The sequence below is a fragment of the Pristis pectinata genome, chromosome 5 (assembly GCF_009764475.1).
Source record: "Pristis pectinata isolate sPriPec2 chromosome 5, sPriPec2.1.pri, whole genome shotgun sequence".
Classification (NCBI taxonomy): Eukaryota; Metazoa; Chordata; class Chondrichthyes; order Rhinopristiformes; family Pristidae; genus Pristis; species Pristis pectinata.
In genome coordinates, this window is record NC_067409.1 from 34411001 (window position 1) to 34427647 (window position 16647).

Sequence of the window (16647 nt, forward strand, 5' to 3'; positions counted from 1 at the left end):
CACTTACTTCTGTCCCCTGACTCGATTTCTGGCATGTTGCTGGTGCCTTCCACAGTGAAGACTGACACAAAATACTTATTCAGTTCATCTGCCATTCCTTTGTTCCCCATTACTATCTCTCCAGTGTTATTTTCCAGCAGTCTGATGTCCACTCTTGCCTCTCTTAGTATTTATATATCTGAAAAAACTTTTGGTATCCTCTTTACATTATCAGCTAGCTTACCTTCATATTTCATCTTTTCTTCCCTTACTGCTTTTTTAGTTGCCTTTTGTTGGTTTTTAAAAGCTTCCCAATCCTCTACCTTCCCACTAATTTTTGCAATATTGTACGCCCTCTTTTGCTTTTATGCTGTCTTTGACATCCCTTGTCAGCCACGGTTGCCTCATCCTCCTTTTAGGATGCATCTTCTGGATTAACTGATCCTGCATCTTCCAAATTACTCCCAGAAACTCCTGCCATTGCTGCTCTACCATCATCCCTGCTCGGGTCCCCTTCCAATCAACTTTGGCCAGCTCCTCTCATGCTTCTGTAGTTACCTTTTACTCAACTGTAATACTGATAATCTGATTTTAGCTTCTCCCTTTCAAACTGCAGGGTGAATTCTAAAATCACTGCTCCTAAGGGTTCCTTTACCTTAAGCTCCCTAATCAAATCTGTTTCATTGCACTACACCAAATCCAGAATTGCCTTTTCCCCAGTGGGGTCAACTACAAGCTGCTCTAAAAAGCCATCTCGTAGGCATTCTACAAATTTCTCTTGGAATCCAGTACCAACCTGATTTTCCCAATTTACCTGCATATGGAAATCCCCCATGACCACCGTAACACTGTCCTTCTTACATGCCTTCTCTATTTCCTGTTGTAATTTGTACCCCACATCCTGGCTACTGTTTGGAGGCCTGTATATAATTCCCATCAGGGTCTTTTACCCTTGCAGTTTCTTAACTCGACCCACAAGGTTTCTACATGCTCTGATCCTATGTCACTTCTCGCTAAAGATTTGATTTCATTTTTTAACCAACAGAGCCACCCCACTCCCTCCGCCCACCTGCCTGTCTTTTTGATAGGATGTGTATCCTTGGATGTTTAGCTTCCAGCTGTGATCTTCTTTCGACCATGACATCATATCTGCCAATTTCTAACTGCATTATAAGCTCATCTACCTTATTTTGTATACTGCATGCATTCAAATGTAACACCTTCAGTCCTGTATTCACCATCCTTCTCAAATTTGTCTCCATGTTGCCGGAAGTTAAATTCTTATCCTTTTCTAAACCTTGTCTTATTCTTTATTTTGGAGACTTTAGTAACCTCTCTTGCACTCTCCTTCCCTTTATCCATACTTTTCCAATCTGTTGAACCCACCCCCCCCCCCCCCCCCACTATTTAGTTTAAAGCCCTAGTTATGCAATTCTCCATGACCCTGGTTCCAACATGGTTCAGGTGGAGCCTTTCCCATCGGAACAGCTCCCTCCTTCCCCAGTACTAGTGCCAATGTCCCACAAATTCAAACCCACTTCTCCCACACCAGTCTTTGAGCCATGCATTTTAACTCTCTGGTCTTATTGACCCTGTGCCAAATTTGCACATGGCTCAGGTAGCAATCCAGAGATTATTACTTTTTTGGTTCTGCTTTTTAATTTGGTCCCTAGCTGCTCAAATTCCCTCAACAGAACCTCTTTCCTTGTTCTACCTACATCATTGGTACCCACATGGTCCAGAGAATTGTGCCTATTCCCCTGACTATACTATCCCCAATCACAACTACATTTCTCTTCTCTGCCCCCTCTTGAATGGCTCCCTGAACCATGGTGCCACAGTTGCTCATCCTTCCTACAGCCCCCACTCTCATCTGCACAAGGAACAAGAATCTCAGACCAATTGGACAAGCTCATGGGCTGAGGCTCCTCCAGCACTACCTCTTGGATCCCCCCTACCTGCCTCACTCACAGTCACACCCTCTTGTCCCTGACCATGACCAAATTTGAAGTAGTTAATCTAATGGGTGAGACTGCCTCCTGAAATACAGTATCCAGGTAACTTTTCCGCCTCCCTGATGCGTCACAGTGTTTGAAACTCAGATTCCAGGTCGTCAACTTTGAGCCTGAGTTCCTCAAGCAACCAACACTTGCTGCAGATGTGGTCACCTGGAACCACAGTGGGGTTCACCAGCTCCCACATCATGCAGCTACAACATATCACCTAATCCTGCATCACTACTTGATTTAATTAGTTATAATTTGATGTCTTTTTATTTAACTATAAAAAAACTTACCTTTTTTTTCCTGCTACTCACCTGTGCCTCCTCACTAAAGCCTCAAATTCCCACTCCTACACTGACCCACTCTCACAATGGCCACTCTACTCTACCTAACTTTTAATTGGATGAGTTGCCACACACTTAGCCAATCAAACAACTTGTATATAAAAAAAATCCACTTGCTCCTCCCCTCTGCTACTTTGACTGCTGCATCTGGAGAAAAACAAGCTCCCAACTGAAAAAACAACATTTTTTAAAAAAAAACTGCTAGCTCCTCCCCTCTTTTTTTCTATGTTGACAAAAGCACATGCTTTTCCAATAGTAGTTTTGAGCAGCTATCCTTCTTACATTTGTACTGAAGAATTAATGATAAAATATATTCTGTTCAGTAGTTGTGGTTCAAGTTCATTTTAGTCAATATAGCTCTGGCTTACCCTTTCCACAATTACAAGGCAGGCACATTCTTACTGAGTAATTAAGACAATTTTGTACAACTGTTTCTAAGTACTATCCTTTTCAAATTTATGCAATAGGAAGAAATATAAAAACACATATCTGGGTGCAGTTATATGCTCTTTTATTCTCTAATCACAATATTTAAAGCACAAAGTATTTCAACCCCTTTGCTACCTCTACAGTTTGGGTCGCAACCAGTATTGTGCATAAATCTAAATATGTAGCTCTTTCCAGCAGACTGAAAATGGAATACTGAATACGTATTAAACATTTAGAATTGTACCCATTAAATTATATTTCCTCTCCTTGTTCTTCCATCAAATATATCAATTTGCACTTCTCTGCATTAAATGTCACTTTTCATATGTCTATCTATTTCCGTTAGACAGCCTATATTTCTGGTGAAGTCCATCACTTTACTCCTCCCTATATAAAACATAAGCAGGTTTTATGTTTTCTGCAGATCTTGACAATGTGCCTCGCACCCAAGTCAGTGTTACTCACTTTTATCAAGGAAAGTAGCTTTCTTAGTATTGATCCTTGAACACTTCCATATAATCTCCTCCAGTCTAAAAAAACAATCATCTCTGTCCCTCAGCCAATTTTGTATCCATGCTGCCACTACCCCTATTTCTATGGGTGTTAATTTCACAGCCAATCTATCATGCGGCACTTTATCAAACTACATTTGAGACCCCATCTGCAAACTCTCAATCAAGTTAGTTAAAGAGTGTTTGCCTTTAACAAATCCACACAGACTATCTTTTATTTAGCCATACCTGTCCACATGACTATTAATTGTCATTTCCAGCACCATCCCCCTTGACCATACTTGATCTGACTGACCTGAAGATACTGAATTTATCTTTGCATCCTTTTCTGAACTAGGTTGTGACATTTGCAGTTTTTCAGTCCTTTGGTACCGCTGCTACACCTAAGGAGTATTGGAGGATTATGACCAATTCCTCTACAGCTGTTGCCCTCACTTCCCTCAGCAATTGGGACGCATTCCATCAGGATTTAAACACAAAGGCAGCCAGCCTTCTAGAGCCTTCATTTCAAAATACTAGAAACTACAAGGAGATCCACTGTAGAGGAAGTACATACAGTATACGTACATCTGGTATATGTACTTCCTCCACAGTAGATCTTCTTTTAGTTTCTAGTCAGCATCAATGCTTTAATTACCCATTTATGATTTATAGTTATTATTTGGATTTCCTCTTATGTTCATTATCAGTCTATTCTTGTAGTACTCTTGCCACTGTATTTCTTTTACCTTTCCCCTCTGAACTTTCCACGTTCAGCCTGGTTCGTATTTGCATTATGATGAAAGCTTTGCTGCTCACCATGTTGCAATTCCAACACACTTTGGTATTCTGTATTTCAGAAGGAACAGCAGGAGTTAACCACAAGGTAGAATTGAGGGAGTTGCCGGGTCGTCAGAGGGGGAGCATCAAAGCAGTGGTTGGGGTTGAAGAAGGGGCAGCTTTGAGGAGGGGCCAGGAGGATAGAGAGACAGTACCAAAGGAGTGGTTAGACTGACAGAAGGATAGTATCAAGATAGCACCCAGGCTGATGGAGGGATTGCACTGAGGGAGTAGCTGGGCTGTCTTTTGATTAACCAGCATCTGTCATTTCCAGCATATGGTGGATAATAGAGCTTTAACTGTATCATGTTTTATCAAGTTAATAGCTGATCCTGCAGTGGTATGTATTGCAGTGGTATGTATTAGAGTGGCTTTGGAAATCTGGCCTGAGAAAGAACAAAAGTTTAAAAGGCACTAATGCTCTAAATTCCTAAATCCATTCCAGTATTCCTGCTTAGAAAGTTAATGGATATGAATGTCAGATGCTGTTCTGATTCCAGATAGCTGGCAATACATAAAGACTCTGATGTAAGAAATGGGAGAACAACAGTGCTTGGGCAAGAACAGGGAAGGAAAAGAGATGATGGCTGTGAAAACTGAAGAATCTCATGTTCCCTATGTAAAACAACAACAAATAAAGACCATTGATTATGATAGGGAAAAAAGAAACATTTAACAAAAATCATTATTGGTGGAAATATCGTTCTTTGACTGAGGCTAAATTGGATCCAGAACGCAATTTTCCCTAAACTGAATACCAAGCAAAATTACAGGATGCTGGAAGAACTCAGAGGGTCAATCAGCATCTGTGGAGGCAAAAGGTGTAAGTCAACATTTAGGGTTGACACCCTGCATTAGCTTCCAGCATTCTGTTTCTCATTCCATATTCCAATATCTGCAGTCTCTTTTGTCTTTGCCAAGCAAAATTAACTGCACTGGAACTTGTACCTCTGATAAAATAACTGAGTAACTCTATGAACATCAAGGGGTAAATTTAAAGCTGCTGGGAGAACATAGCGCAATTTTAGTTGCAGGAGTCAATGAGAACAGTAGGTCCCAGAGGAGCATTCTGTGTGTCAGCTGATCTCTGCACAGGAACTCCTTACGTGCACCCTGCGTCAGAAGCATAAATTCATGCAATTTACCCTTGTAAGACAAATGCTTACCAATTTAAACGAAAGTCTCTTTCTCATTTTCTAATACTATGTCACTATTATTCAAGCAATATAACAAATAATTGGAAATATCTCCAGACATATCAATAAAGAAAACAGTTCTTCATTCACTCAAGTTATACAGTAGAAATTTTGGCTGTAAACCAATCAGGAACAAAAACAGCTCAGTAATATGTTATTTACTGACCCATTACTTAGATGGTTGTTTACTTAGGATCACAACTAATAAAAAGTTGTTGCTTTATTTGAGATGCAAGATCTGTAAACAATTCTTTTAATATCTTTAAATGATACAGATTACTCTAATTCTGAAGTACATTAATACCCAGCCAGGTAAATTCATTAGTGGGATAATCTGATTTGTGTTTGCATTCCTGCCTCTTTTCTAATTACTAGTACATGGTATCTCATAGTTCTCAAAACTACTTCTGTGGAGGCCCAAAATATATATATTAGTTCAGACAAAACCACAGAGTCCTAAGGGAAAATCAGCAATCAGTAAATACAACTGCAACAGGGAAACAAGCACCAGAATCAAGAATTTTCAATAGTGTGGGAACATCAGAATCATGATTGTGAGCAACATCAGTCTAAAAAAAAGAGACTGGAATCTGGAGCAACAAACAATCTGCCTGTGGAACTCAGCGGGTGGAGCAGCATCCACGTGGGGAGAAGAATTGTCAACATTTCAGGTTGAAACCCTGCATCAGTCCTTGATTTACTGTGATGATAATGATGTTACTGAATGATGCTCATGTCTCCCATTGCTCCAAACTCAACTTTCCCACATAGGGAAGACTGATCTTGCTACCCTAGATGGTCCCAGAACTGAATGGCAAGACCTAAAGTCTGTTATGGAGTGATGCACCAGAACAGCCTCATCCACAAAAATCCTCTCAGAGGCTTCTACAGCTGGGAAAGCCTACTTGACCCACTCCTCACTACTCAACTCTGCCAGCTGCCAATGCTGTCAAGTTTTTAATATTTTTGAATGTCTCTGACATTTGGAAACATTTAATCGGCAATAAAAATGTGATAATGGCAGAAATTTCAATATTTTAAAATAAATATGAGCAATTAAAATCACTAAACAAGACTTCAATTCAAGTTGAGTCAAGTTTATTGTCATGTGCACAAGTATGGTGAGGTACAGGGACAATGAAGGATTTGCTTCCAGCAGCATCACAAGCACATAGGTTCAGACAACACATAGAATATAAATTAGACATACATTATACAGCACAGTGAAGTAAAGTAAACAAAGACTGTGCAAAACAAGACATTACTGCAGAAAAAACACAATAGAGACAAGTCCATGGTAGTGCAAGAGGTGGTCCGTAATGTTCCATTGCTGAGGTAGGATTAGCGTTGTGCTGGTGGATTCAAGAACCCGATGGTTGTAGGAAATGTCCCTGAGCCTGGTGGTGTGGGACTTCAGGCTTCTGTGCCTCCTGCCTGATGGTAGCAGTGAGTATAGGCTCAACCTACTCATCCTTTTGTCATAATCTTGTGAACCTCCTCTGAGCTGCTTCCAATACATGTATATCTCTTCATAAATAACAAGACCCAAACTGTAGACATTTGGGTGCTATACAATACTGTCCCTTCAGTTGAGGTCCTTGCACTGATCCCTGTGGCAGTCCATTAATTGCATTAACTCCAAGCTGAAATTGACCTAGTAATCCTACCTCTGTATTTTCTGTTTTTTAGCTAATTTCTATCCATGCAAAAATATTACCAACAATATTATCTTGCCTCTCACCAAATGCAGTAACCTTTTAAGTGGTCCAATACCGAATATCTGTTTGGAATCCAAATACACATGATCCACCCTGCTTATTATATCCACAAACATGACTTTCCTTTCATAAAACCATATTTAAATGTATTCTGATCTTCCAAATGTTTGCAATGCTTCTTTATTAATGAATGCGATCATTTTCTCAGTGACAGATGTTCAACTAACTTGTCTGTAGTTTCCTGCATTCTGTCTGCCTTCATTCTCAAACACAGTGTTCAATACTTTTATTGAAAGTAAAAGTCAGGAAGTCATGTTTCTGATATATAGGACTATGGTCAGACCACATCTAGAATACTGTGTAGAGTTTTGGTCTCCTGATTTAGGGAAGCCTAATAATGCATTTGAAGCAGTTCAGAGCAGGTTTACTAGAGTAGGACATGGAGTGGGTGGGTTTTTGGTTAAGGAGAGGTTGGACAGGCTAGGCTAGTATCCACTGGGGTTTAGAAATGTGAGAGGGGATGATAAAAACGCATAAGTGGTCCTGGGTGGTTTTGACAGGATGGATGCGGGGATGATGTTTCCTCTTCTGGGAAATCTAGGCCTAAGGGACACTATTTGAAAATAAGGGCTACTTATTCAAGACAGTGATGAGGTGCTCATGTGGAGACATAAGAGATTCTGCAGATGCTGGAATCTGGAGCAACACACACAAAATGCTGGAGGAACTCAGCAGGTCAGGCAGCATCTATGGAGGGAAATAAACATTCAACGTTTCAGGCCGAGACCCTTCAGCGAGACTGGAAAGGAAGAGGGCAGAAACCAGAATAAGAAGGTCGGGGGAGGGGAAGGAACACAGGCTGGCAGGTGATAGGTGAGTCCAGGTGAGAGGGGGAAGGTAGGTGGGTGGAGGAGGGGGGATGAAAGGGAGTTATCTAAGAAGCTGAGAGGTGATAGGTAGAAGAGGCAAAGGGCTGAAGAAGAAGGAATCCGGTATGAGACTACAGTAGACCGTGGAATAAAGGGAAGGAGCTGGGGAGTGGATGGGCAGGTCATAAGGGCAGGGGAGGGGAAAGAGAAGAGGTGAGGGGGCCACAGGAATGAGGGAAAACAAAGGGGGGAGAAGGGGGGAAGAGGGGAGGGGTTACCAGAAGTGAGGCTGTCAGGTTGGAGACAATCAAGGTAGAATATAAGGTGTTGTTCCTCCAACCTGCGTCTGGCCTCAACGTGGCAGTAGAGGAGGCAGTGGATAGATATGTCCGTATGGGAGTGGGATGTGGAATTGAAGTGGCTGGCCACCGCGAAACCAGGAGATCCTGGATTTTTGCGGCAGATGGAGCAAAGGTGCTCGACGTGTGATGAAGTGCAATTCTTTTCTCCTGGAGGGTGGTGAGTCCTTGGAACTTACTTCCTCAAAGAGCAGTGAAAGCTTTGACTATCTTAAGGCAGAGGTAGACAGATCCTTGATAAGGTGTTGAAAGATCGCCTGGGGCTAGGCAGGAACGTGGACTCAATCAGATCACCCACAATCTTATTAAAACGCAGAGCAGCTTGAGCGGCCAAGTGGCCTACTTCTGCTCCTAAATTGTATATTTGTATGTTTGTTTTCATAAAATTAATTAATTATATTTTAGAATCAATCTTCAATAATTTGTACATACAAATGTGTAACCTGTAGAACATTTAGGATATTAATAAAAAATTGAGCTGCTATTTTCTTGGTTTACAGTGTGTGAAAATACTTCAACGTGATGGGCTGCTTGTCTGGTTTGTTGACACTGCACTTGCTGGACACCAGGGATCTAATGTCTTTCGGCAGTCGGTAAGGGCACCCTAACCCTGTTGGACTCAGCCTTCCCTACATCTTGGTGGACAGTTGGTGCTGAAGTTCTCCATTATTAAGCCCAGGAATCTCTCATCTTAATTAGACACTGTCCTGACTTGAACTTTCATAGAGTAGTCTGAAAAGCCTATTGTTAAACTTAAACAACAGATATTTTTTCTAAGGACATGATGCTTGCTACAATGGTATACTTGTCACGGACATGAAAATGCATTACTGAAACCATTATGCTAAAGTTAATGACAAAGAAATACTTCTATAAAGATCTATATGAAATAACGGCTTAAGTTTAAGAGGTATCTTTGTTGAGATATTTTGAAGAATCCTCCTCTTTAAATGCAATTCCATCGTACTGGCAATGAAACTGACCCACTGACGACAGGTTACTGAAAAGCTGAAACCATGCTTGGTTATGGAGTCCTCCCTCATAGCACCTGCTATGACCTCACAACCATTTTATCTTCATTTGCAAGAGCTTGTTTATTCCCACACACCGAAGTTGAAGTTATGGCCTGTACAAATAATGTAACATAATCACTCCCTCCAGCTTTTAAAATTAACTACAAGTTTCATTTCAATTTTGTTGTTTATAATTCAAATTACCTTTAATTCCTGACCCTCTAATTATGTTGTTTTGTTGAATGCAAACTCTGAGAGAAGGCAATACTGCAGCACAATACAGTAGCTCATCTTCGTGACAATTACTGTTTTTTTCTAATCAGAGTAATCAGTAGGCTTGTATGAAGAAGTTCTGGCACAAAAATAGATCTATCTTCCTATTCCTTTCAGTAGTACATTGACATGTTTCTCTGCAAAAGGAAATGATGGATCAAGATAAGACAAGTTACTAATGATGATGGTAATTTTACTTTTAAGAATGACATTCAGGAAGTGCATGCAAGTTCACATTAGTACATTCCATGTTATCTAGTTGTGATCAGAAATTTAAAGCCCTGGGTATTTTGGCTTTGAAGATGTGTCCAGCTGTTTTCATGAGATCACCAGGCAAAGACTGGAGATGAGGTTCATCTATTCATTAAAATGAACCAGCAGTAAGTTTCAAGCTGGCCAGTTTCCAAGTAGAAATCCTATCCAGGGTCTCTATGGACAAACTCCTTAAGTTCATTGTGTTATTATTGATTCACACACATCCATTCAACATATAAGGTAACACTGTATTTGGGTCTACAATTAGAGCTCTGATAATGTCCAAACAGTATGAATGAAACAGTCTTCCAATTCATATTTCATTCCAAGCATTAATACATTGCAGTAGCTCAGGATTTCTTTAAAATAAAATTATCTTTACCTTGACTTGTTATAGAAATTAAGATAATATTTTGGACCAATATTTTTCTAATCAACATTTTACATTCTCAGACTTAAAATTCATTAATCCAGTATAAATGCAACAATCTAAAGACTCAAATTCTTTGCTTTGCCATTTGTTTTTAAAATCCTAGCCTCAAGATATCCTGCTCAGAATGTAGAGGGAGGAATTGGAATTGGTTTATTATTGTCACGTGTACCAAGGTACAGTGAAAAGCTTGTCTTGCATACTGTTCATACAGATCAATTCATTACACAGTGCATTGAGGTAGTACAAGGTAGAACAATAACAGAATGCAGAATAAAGTGTCACGGAGAAAGTGCAGTGCAGACAGACAATAAGGTGCAAGGTCATAACAAGGTAGATTGTGAGGTCAAGAGTCCATCTTATTGTACTAGGGAACCATTCAATAGTCTTATAACAACAGGATATAAGTTGTCTTTGATCGTGGTGGTATGTGCTTTCTGGCTTTTGTATCTTCTGCCTGATGATAGGAGGAGAAGAGAGAATGTCCAGGGTGGGTGGGGTCTTTGATTATGCTGGCTGCTTTACAGAGGAAGGGAGAAGTATAGACAGAGTCCATGGAGGGGAGGCTGGTTTCTATGATGTGCTGAGCTGTGTCCAGAATTCTCTGCAGTTTCTTGCAGTCACAGGCAGAGCAGTTGCCATACCAAGCCATGTATCCCTTTCTATGGTGCATCGATAAAAATTGGTGAGTGTTAAAGGGGTCGATGGGGATATGCCAAATTTCTTTAGCCTCCTGAGGAAGTAGAGGTACTGGCGAGCTTTTTTGGCTGTGGCGTCTACGTGGTTGGACCAGGCCAGGCTACTGGTGATGTTCACTCCTAGGAACTTGAAGCTTTCAACCCTCTTGATCTCAGCACTATTGACTTCAGGAAGGGGGGCAGTGCACATGCTCCTGCTTACATCAATGACCAGCTCTTTTGTTTTCCTGACATTGAGGAAAAGCTTGTTGTCATGACACCATGTTACTGAGCTCTCTATCTCCTTCCTGTACTTCCTGTAATCGTTATTTGAGATACGGTTCACAACGGTGGTATCATCTGCAAACTTATAGATGGAGTTAGAGCAGGATCTGGCCACGCAGTCATGAATGTATAGGGAATAGAGTAGGGGGCTGAGGACGCAGCCTTGTAGAGCACCAGTGTTGAGAATAATCATAGTGGATGTGTTGCTGCCTATCCCCATTGATTGCGGTCTGTTGGTCAGGATGTCAAGGATCCAGTTGCAAAGGGAGGTGTTGACTCCCAGGCCTCGGAGTTTGATGATGAGTTTGCTTGGAATTATAGTATTGAAGGCAGAGCTGTAGTCAATAAACAATAGTCTAACGTAGGTGTCTTTACTGTCTAGATGCTCCAGAAACGAGTGTCGGGCCAGGGAGATGGCATCAGCCATAGATCTGTTTTGGCAGTATAAGTGAATTACAGTGGGTCTACCCACTGGTTGTCTGGGAGGCTGGAGTTGATGTGTGCCGTGACCAGCCTCTCAAAGCACTACATGATGGTGGATGCCAGAGCCACTGGGAAGTAGTTAGAAGGCACGTTACCTTGTTTTTCTTAGGTACTGGTATGATAGTGGTCTTCTCAAAACAGGTGGGAACCTCAGATTGAAGCAGGGAGAGGTTAAAAATGTCTGCAAATACCCCCACCAGTTGATCTGCACAGGATATGAGGACACGGCCAGGGACACCATCCGGGCCAAATGCTTTCTACGGGTTCACTCCCTGGAAGACTGATCTTGCGTCTGCAATGGTGACTATGGGTTCAGGTGCATTGGAGGCTGTCGGGGTGGGTGGTGACATACCAATCCCCATCTGTTCAAAACATACATTAAGCTCATCAGGAGGCAGACTCCCCTCTTCCATTACCCTCTTCCATTCAGGCCATCTCTTCCTGCTTCTGGTCGACTCAGTGTATCTGCCACTTTTCTTCTGAGCAGTTCCTTAGGGTCATGGATGACTTGCTTCCACCCCAATACTGCGGGTTCTGAAGTGAGTCACCGAGCCAATGTGAGACCAATGTGTCTCTGCCACATGCGGGGAAGGAGGTATTCAATGGGATGGGTGGGTGGGTAATTTGAATAGAATCATAGAATCACACAGCACAGAAATGTATCCTTTTGACCATGTCAACTGTGATGTCTATCTATGCTAATCCCATTTGTCTGCCTTTGGACCTGATCCTTCTACTCCTTCAGTACCTGTCTTGAGGTGATGTGCTCCTTTTGTAATTTATGCTGGGTTTCTGTATGTTCTTGGCAACTGGACATGTCTCAATGCCATCCCAAGTGCTCCTTCCCCATTTTGAATGATCAACGGTATTCACGACCACAACATCTCTCGACTCGAGGGGAAGATTTATCCTCTTCTCCTTCAGGAGAGAGGAGCAGATAGTCCATGCCTGCATACACATCCTTGTGATTGTAAGTGCCAATGAACACCACCAAGAAGACAACTTTCTCTCTGGTACTTTCTCTGGGCTGATGAGAATGTTACTCATTTTCTAGGATGCTTTGGGAACATCCTTGGAACATTTTTTCTGTCCACCCAGTAATCTCTTACCATGTCAGAAGTTGGAATGAAATACAAGTATTGGGAGTCTGGTGCTAGGCATTCAAAAGATGTGGCCTGCCCATTGAACACAACTGGGTGTAATTAGAGGTTCAGTGCTGGGCTTGTTAACCTGATAGAGGGCAGTAACATTGATTTGCTTATCCAGCCAATGAACTTGGAGGACGCTGCAGAGACAGCAGTGGTGGTACCTTCTCAGTACCTTGAAGGTGACTGCCGCTAGTAGTTCATGTCACAGAAGCACACATTAGGACAGAGATAACCGCCAGTGGGATAATTCTAATCTTCATGCTGGATTTGAGACCTTGATCTTCAAACACTCTTTCCAGATGTTTAAAGGGCAAGCAGGCATTCTAAATGCAATGATGAATTTCGTCATCAATGCCTATTTTCATTAAGAGGTGTTTCCTGAGATATGAGAAGCAGTTCCCATTTCCCAGGGTCTCAATGTGGATGTTCATTGTCAGAGGTTGTTGTTACACAGTGAGAGTAGACTGGCTGCTGATTTGAGACACAAGAGACTGCAGATGCTGGAATCTAGAGCAAACAATAAACTTCTGAAGGAACACAGTGGGTCAAACTGCATCTGTGGAGGCAAAGGGATGGTGGATGTTTTCGATCAAGCACAGGGTCTGATGCAGGGTCTCAACACAGAACATCAAGCATTCCTTTACCTCCACAGATGCTGCTTGACCCACTGAGCTTATCAAAAATAGAGCGGCAATTAGCATCCGTGAAATGAAGACTTTGAAGAACTCCTCAACCATGATTTTATCCTTGAAATGAGTGCCCTTGGCTCCATTCTGCAGGAAACTATCCAATCTAACCTCATCATCAACCCCTACCAATATGAAATCAAAAAAGCCATATGCCAACTGATAAAGAACAATGCTTCAGTGACGTTCATTATCCCTGCTAGAGAGGAACTTCAATCACAAACTCTTGACCTCATTTCCAGGTCTGGGAAGAAGAGGGTATGCTGTGGACCATTAAGATGCCATAATCATGAGTATCTTAAAGAGAGGAGGTAGATCCAATCACAATAACTACAAAAGGGTCTCCCCCAGCTTTCTGTCACAGGAAAGGTCAGGGTACTCCTCCATATCTCCTCCCTGTGACAAAAGTACTGATCCCCAAATCACAGTGTGAATTCTCATCTATCTCGAGGCCATTGTTCATGATTTATACTGCACAGAAACAGGCACTTCACTCTACCTCGCCAACCATCAAGCATCCATTTACACTAATCTTACACTGATCCCATTTTATTCTCCCCTCACCCCCAACTTCAACCAGTCATTTACATATTATGGCAATTTATTGTTGCCATCTAACCTACCAAACTGCATGTCTTTGGGATGTGGAAGGAAACCAGAACACTTAGAGGACACCCAATGTGGTCACATGATGCATATGCAACCTCCACACAGATAGCACTGGATGTCAGGATCGAATCCAGGTTTCTGGAGCTATGAGGCAGCAGCTTTACTCTCTGAGCCACTGTACTCCCCAGTTTGACTAGTTGAACATCAAATGATTATCACACAGAGATTGGCTGCTATAGACATGGAACATAAACCAAGTTGTAATATGCTCAGTGTGAATTATGATGGTGATTGCATTGATGATTGGATTGCACTATCCAATTTCTACCTCAAAATATTCAAATCGATTGAAGCCCAGGCACTAAGATATATCCCAAATGCAAAAGAACATTGTCCTTGATCTCAGAGGGGCCGGAATACAATAAGGAAGCTATGCTTGAGTTGCTCAAAGTTTTGGTGTGACTACTTCTGAAGTATTGTTTTCAACTCTGGGTACAACATTTCCGGAAGGATATTTTTGCCTTGGAAATGATGCAGTGGTAATTCAGCAGGAGAACTGAGATGGTTAGTCTAAATGGACAGGTGAATAAACCTGTCTTGCATGACAGGTGAATAAACTTGTGTCCCAGAAACTAAAAGGTGATCTGATTAAGATGCGAAAAACCTTTAAACACTTTTGTAGTGTAGATATTAAGAAATTTTCAAGACAAGGAAGTCAAGAAAAATTGCATCTATATTTTTCATGAGCAAAGTTTTGAAGCACTTTTTTCCATACGAAAAGAATAAAAATTTGGAATTCTCTTCCTGAACCAGCTATGGATATTTGGGTACTTGGAGCCCTCAGGAGCACAGGAGGTACTTTCTTTGTTAAGCTAAAAACATGAAGATAAGGTAAGAACATAGAGTTAGGGTGTACATTAACCATTTATCTAAACAACCTAAGGGGCTGACTGAGTTACTCTTGTTACTAAAGTTCCTGAATATCTGATACTTATATGCCTTCAAATTCATCCTTGGCCAGTAGAATTAAACTTGCTATATGGCCATCACCATGTTGCACTCTGTCTCTGAACCGGGTACTTTTGAATCAGTTGTTCTAAAGCTAACACACAAAACGATGGAGGAACTCAATGGGTCAGGCAGCATCTATGGAGGGAAATGGACAGTCAAAGTTTCCAGTTGAGACTCTTCATCTGGACTGTTGTAAAGCTAACTTTACTTTGAAATAAACAGCAGTATGTGCGAAAACAGCTTAAACTTTCTAACATATACTTTCAGTCTTTGAGCTTTAGAGGAGTCCATTTATTGGGGAAGGTTCCAAAAGAATGGGAAGGTGCTGGCAATTTGGCAAGCACACTTCCACGTTGAGAAAGAATAGCTGGCATTTTGACAGGCACAAAGTAGAATTGGTTTGATTAAGCTTATCCCAGGATATGAGTATGCATGAGGTTGCTTTCAGTATAGAAATAGGGTGTGTTAAAAGGAGTGGGCGATATTTACTATTGTTAACATGCCTCTCTAAAGGCAGTCAAAGTGAACATAAAACAACAATGGCATCTTTCCAGATGTACCCTGAACTCTTTTTGAAGAGACAACAATATAGGTGGTCTTTAAATTTGTAACTTTAAAAGGATTCATCATTTCTTTCCTCAAGGCTCTTGACACTAAGGCTATGCTGCTTTGTGGAACAGTGCAACAAGCATTCTGAAATTTGTAAGAATATTATGGGAGTAAAATTAGCACACCTTGCTCTCATTAACAGTAAAAATATGGAAATAGCAAATATCATTTTCATGTTTTCGAAGGACCCATGTGAAAATAATCATCTTAAAATAGAAGAAAAGAAAGCTAGTGTATCACAAAAGTTCCAAATGTTACATGAAGCTTCCATTTTCTAAATAGGTTCCCACTTTCATATGTTCTGATCCAGGCCAAATGCTGCACTTGATCCATGATTTGTTCATCTACCATTTGCCCCCTCCCCCAATATTTTGGTCAGCTTGGGAAAAATTGTTGAAGAAAATCTACACCTTGGGTATCGTTTTGCAGTTTTTAAATGGGCAAATAATGATCATCCTGAGTGAGAGGGATGGGGTAAATGGATCCAGGGGAGACCATTGAAGAACATCTGATAGCCATTACTGTCAGATATTTGACATAGCTAGTTTGACATTCCTCCATATAAAATTAGCCAGCTGCATTGCTTAAGAAGTTTTTGGTATATTGTGGATTAAAATGATCAATTAAGAAAATATTCCACTACATCCTACTTTATTATATAATGAAACATTCAGAATAATGTTATAGTTGAAATGGCATTAAAATTGTACATCCTTCAGTACGTTTCTACAAGCACTGTTTACATTTTCTCTTATACGTCCCTCCATCCTATTGATAAGAAATGAAGAGTTCCATTTGAAAATGTGATTTCTCAATCAAATGGATAAGATCAGGATTTTTTAACATTATGATACAGAGTTAGGCTATGGTACAAAATATATAAACAGAAGCATTTCTGTAACATCCTTTCAAATTGTTAAGGATATGTCCCAAAATAAGG

The 16647-nt window shown here is 40.9% G+C and overlaps 1 protein-coding gene across 3 annotated transcripts in view; it reads right to left on the bottom strand.

The window, feature by feature from the left end:
- Positions 1-16647, bottom strand: part of LOC127570364 (voltage-dependent L-type calcium channel subunit beta-2-like) — a 291296-nt gene that overhangs the window by 160244 nt on the left and 114405 nt on the right. Inside the window, exon 1 of one of the 3 annotated variants that reach the window (XM_052015855.1) lies at positions 2276-2306. The exons of the other annotated variants lie outside the window; for them this stretch is intronic. The gene's annotated coding sequence lies outside the window, so the exon portion shown is untranslated. Of the gene's footprint in view, positions 1-2275; positions 2307-16647 lie in introns of those variants that run through there. 3 annotated transcript variants of the gene reach the window in all.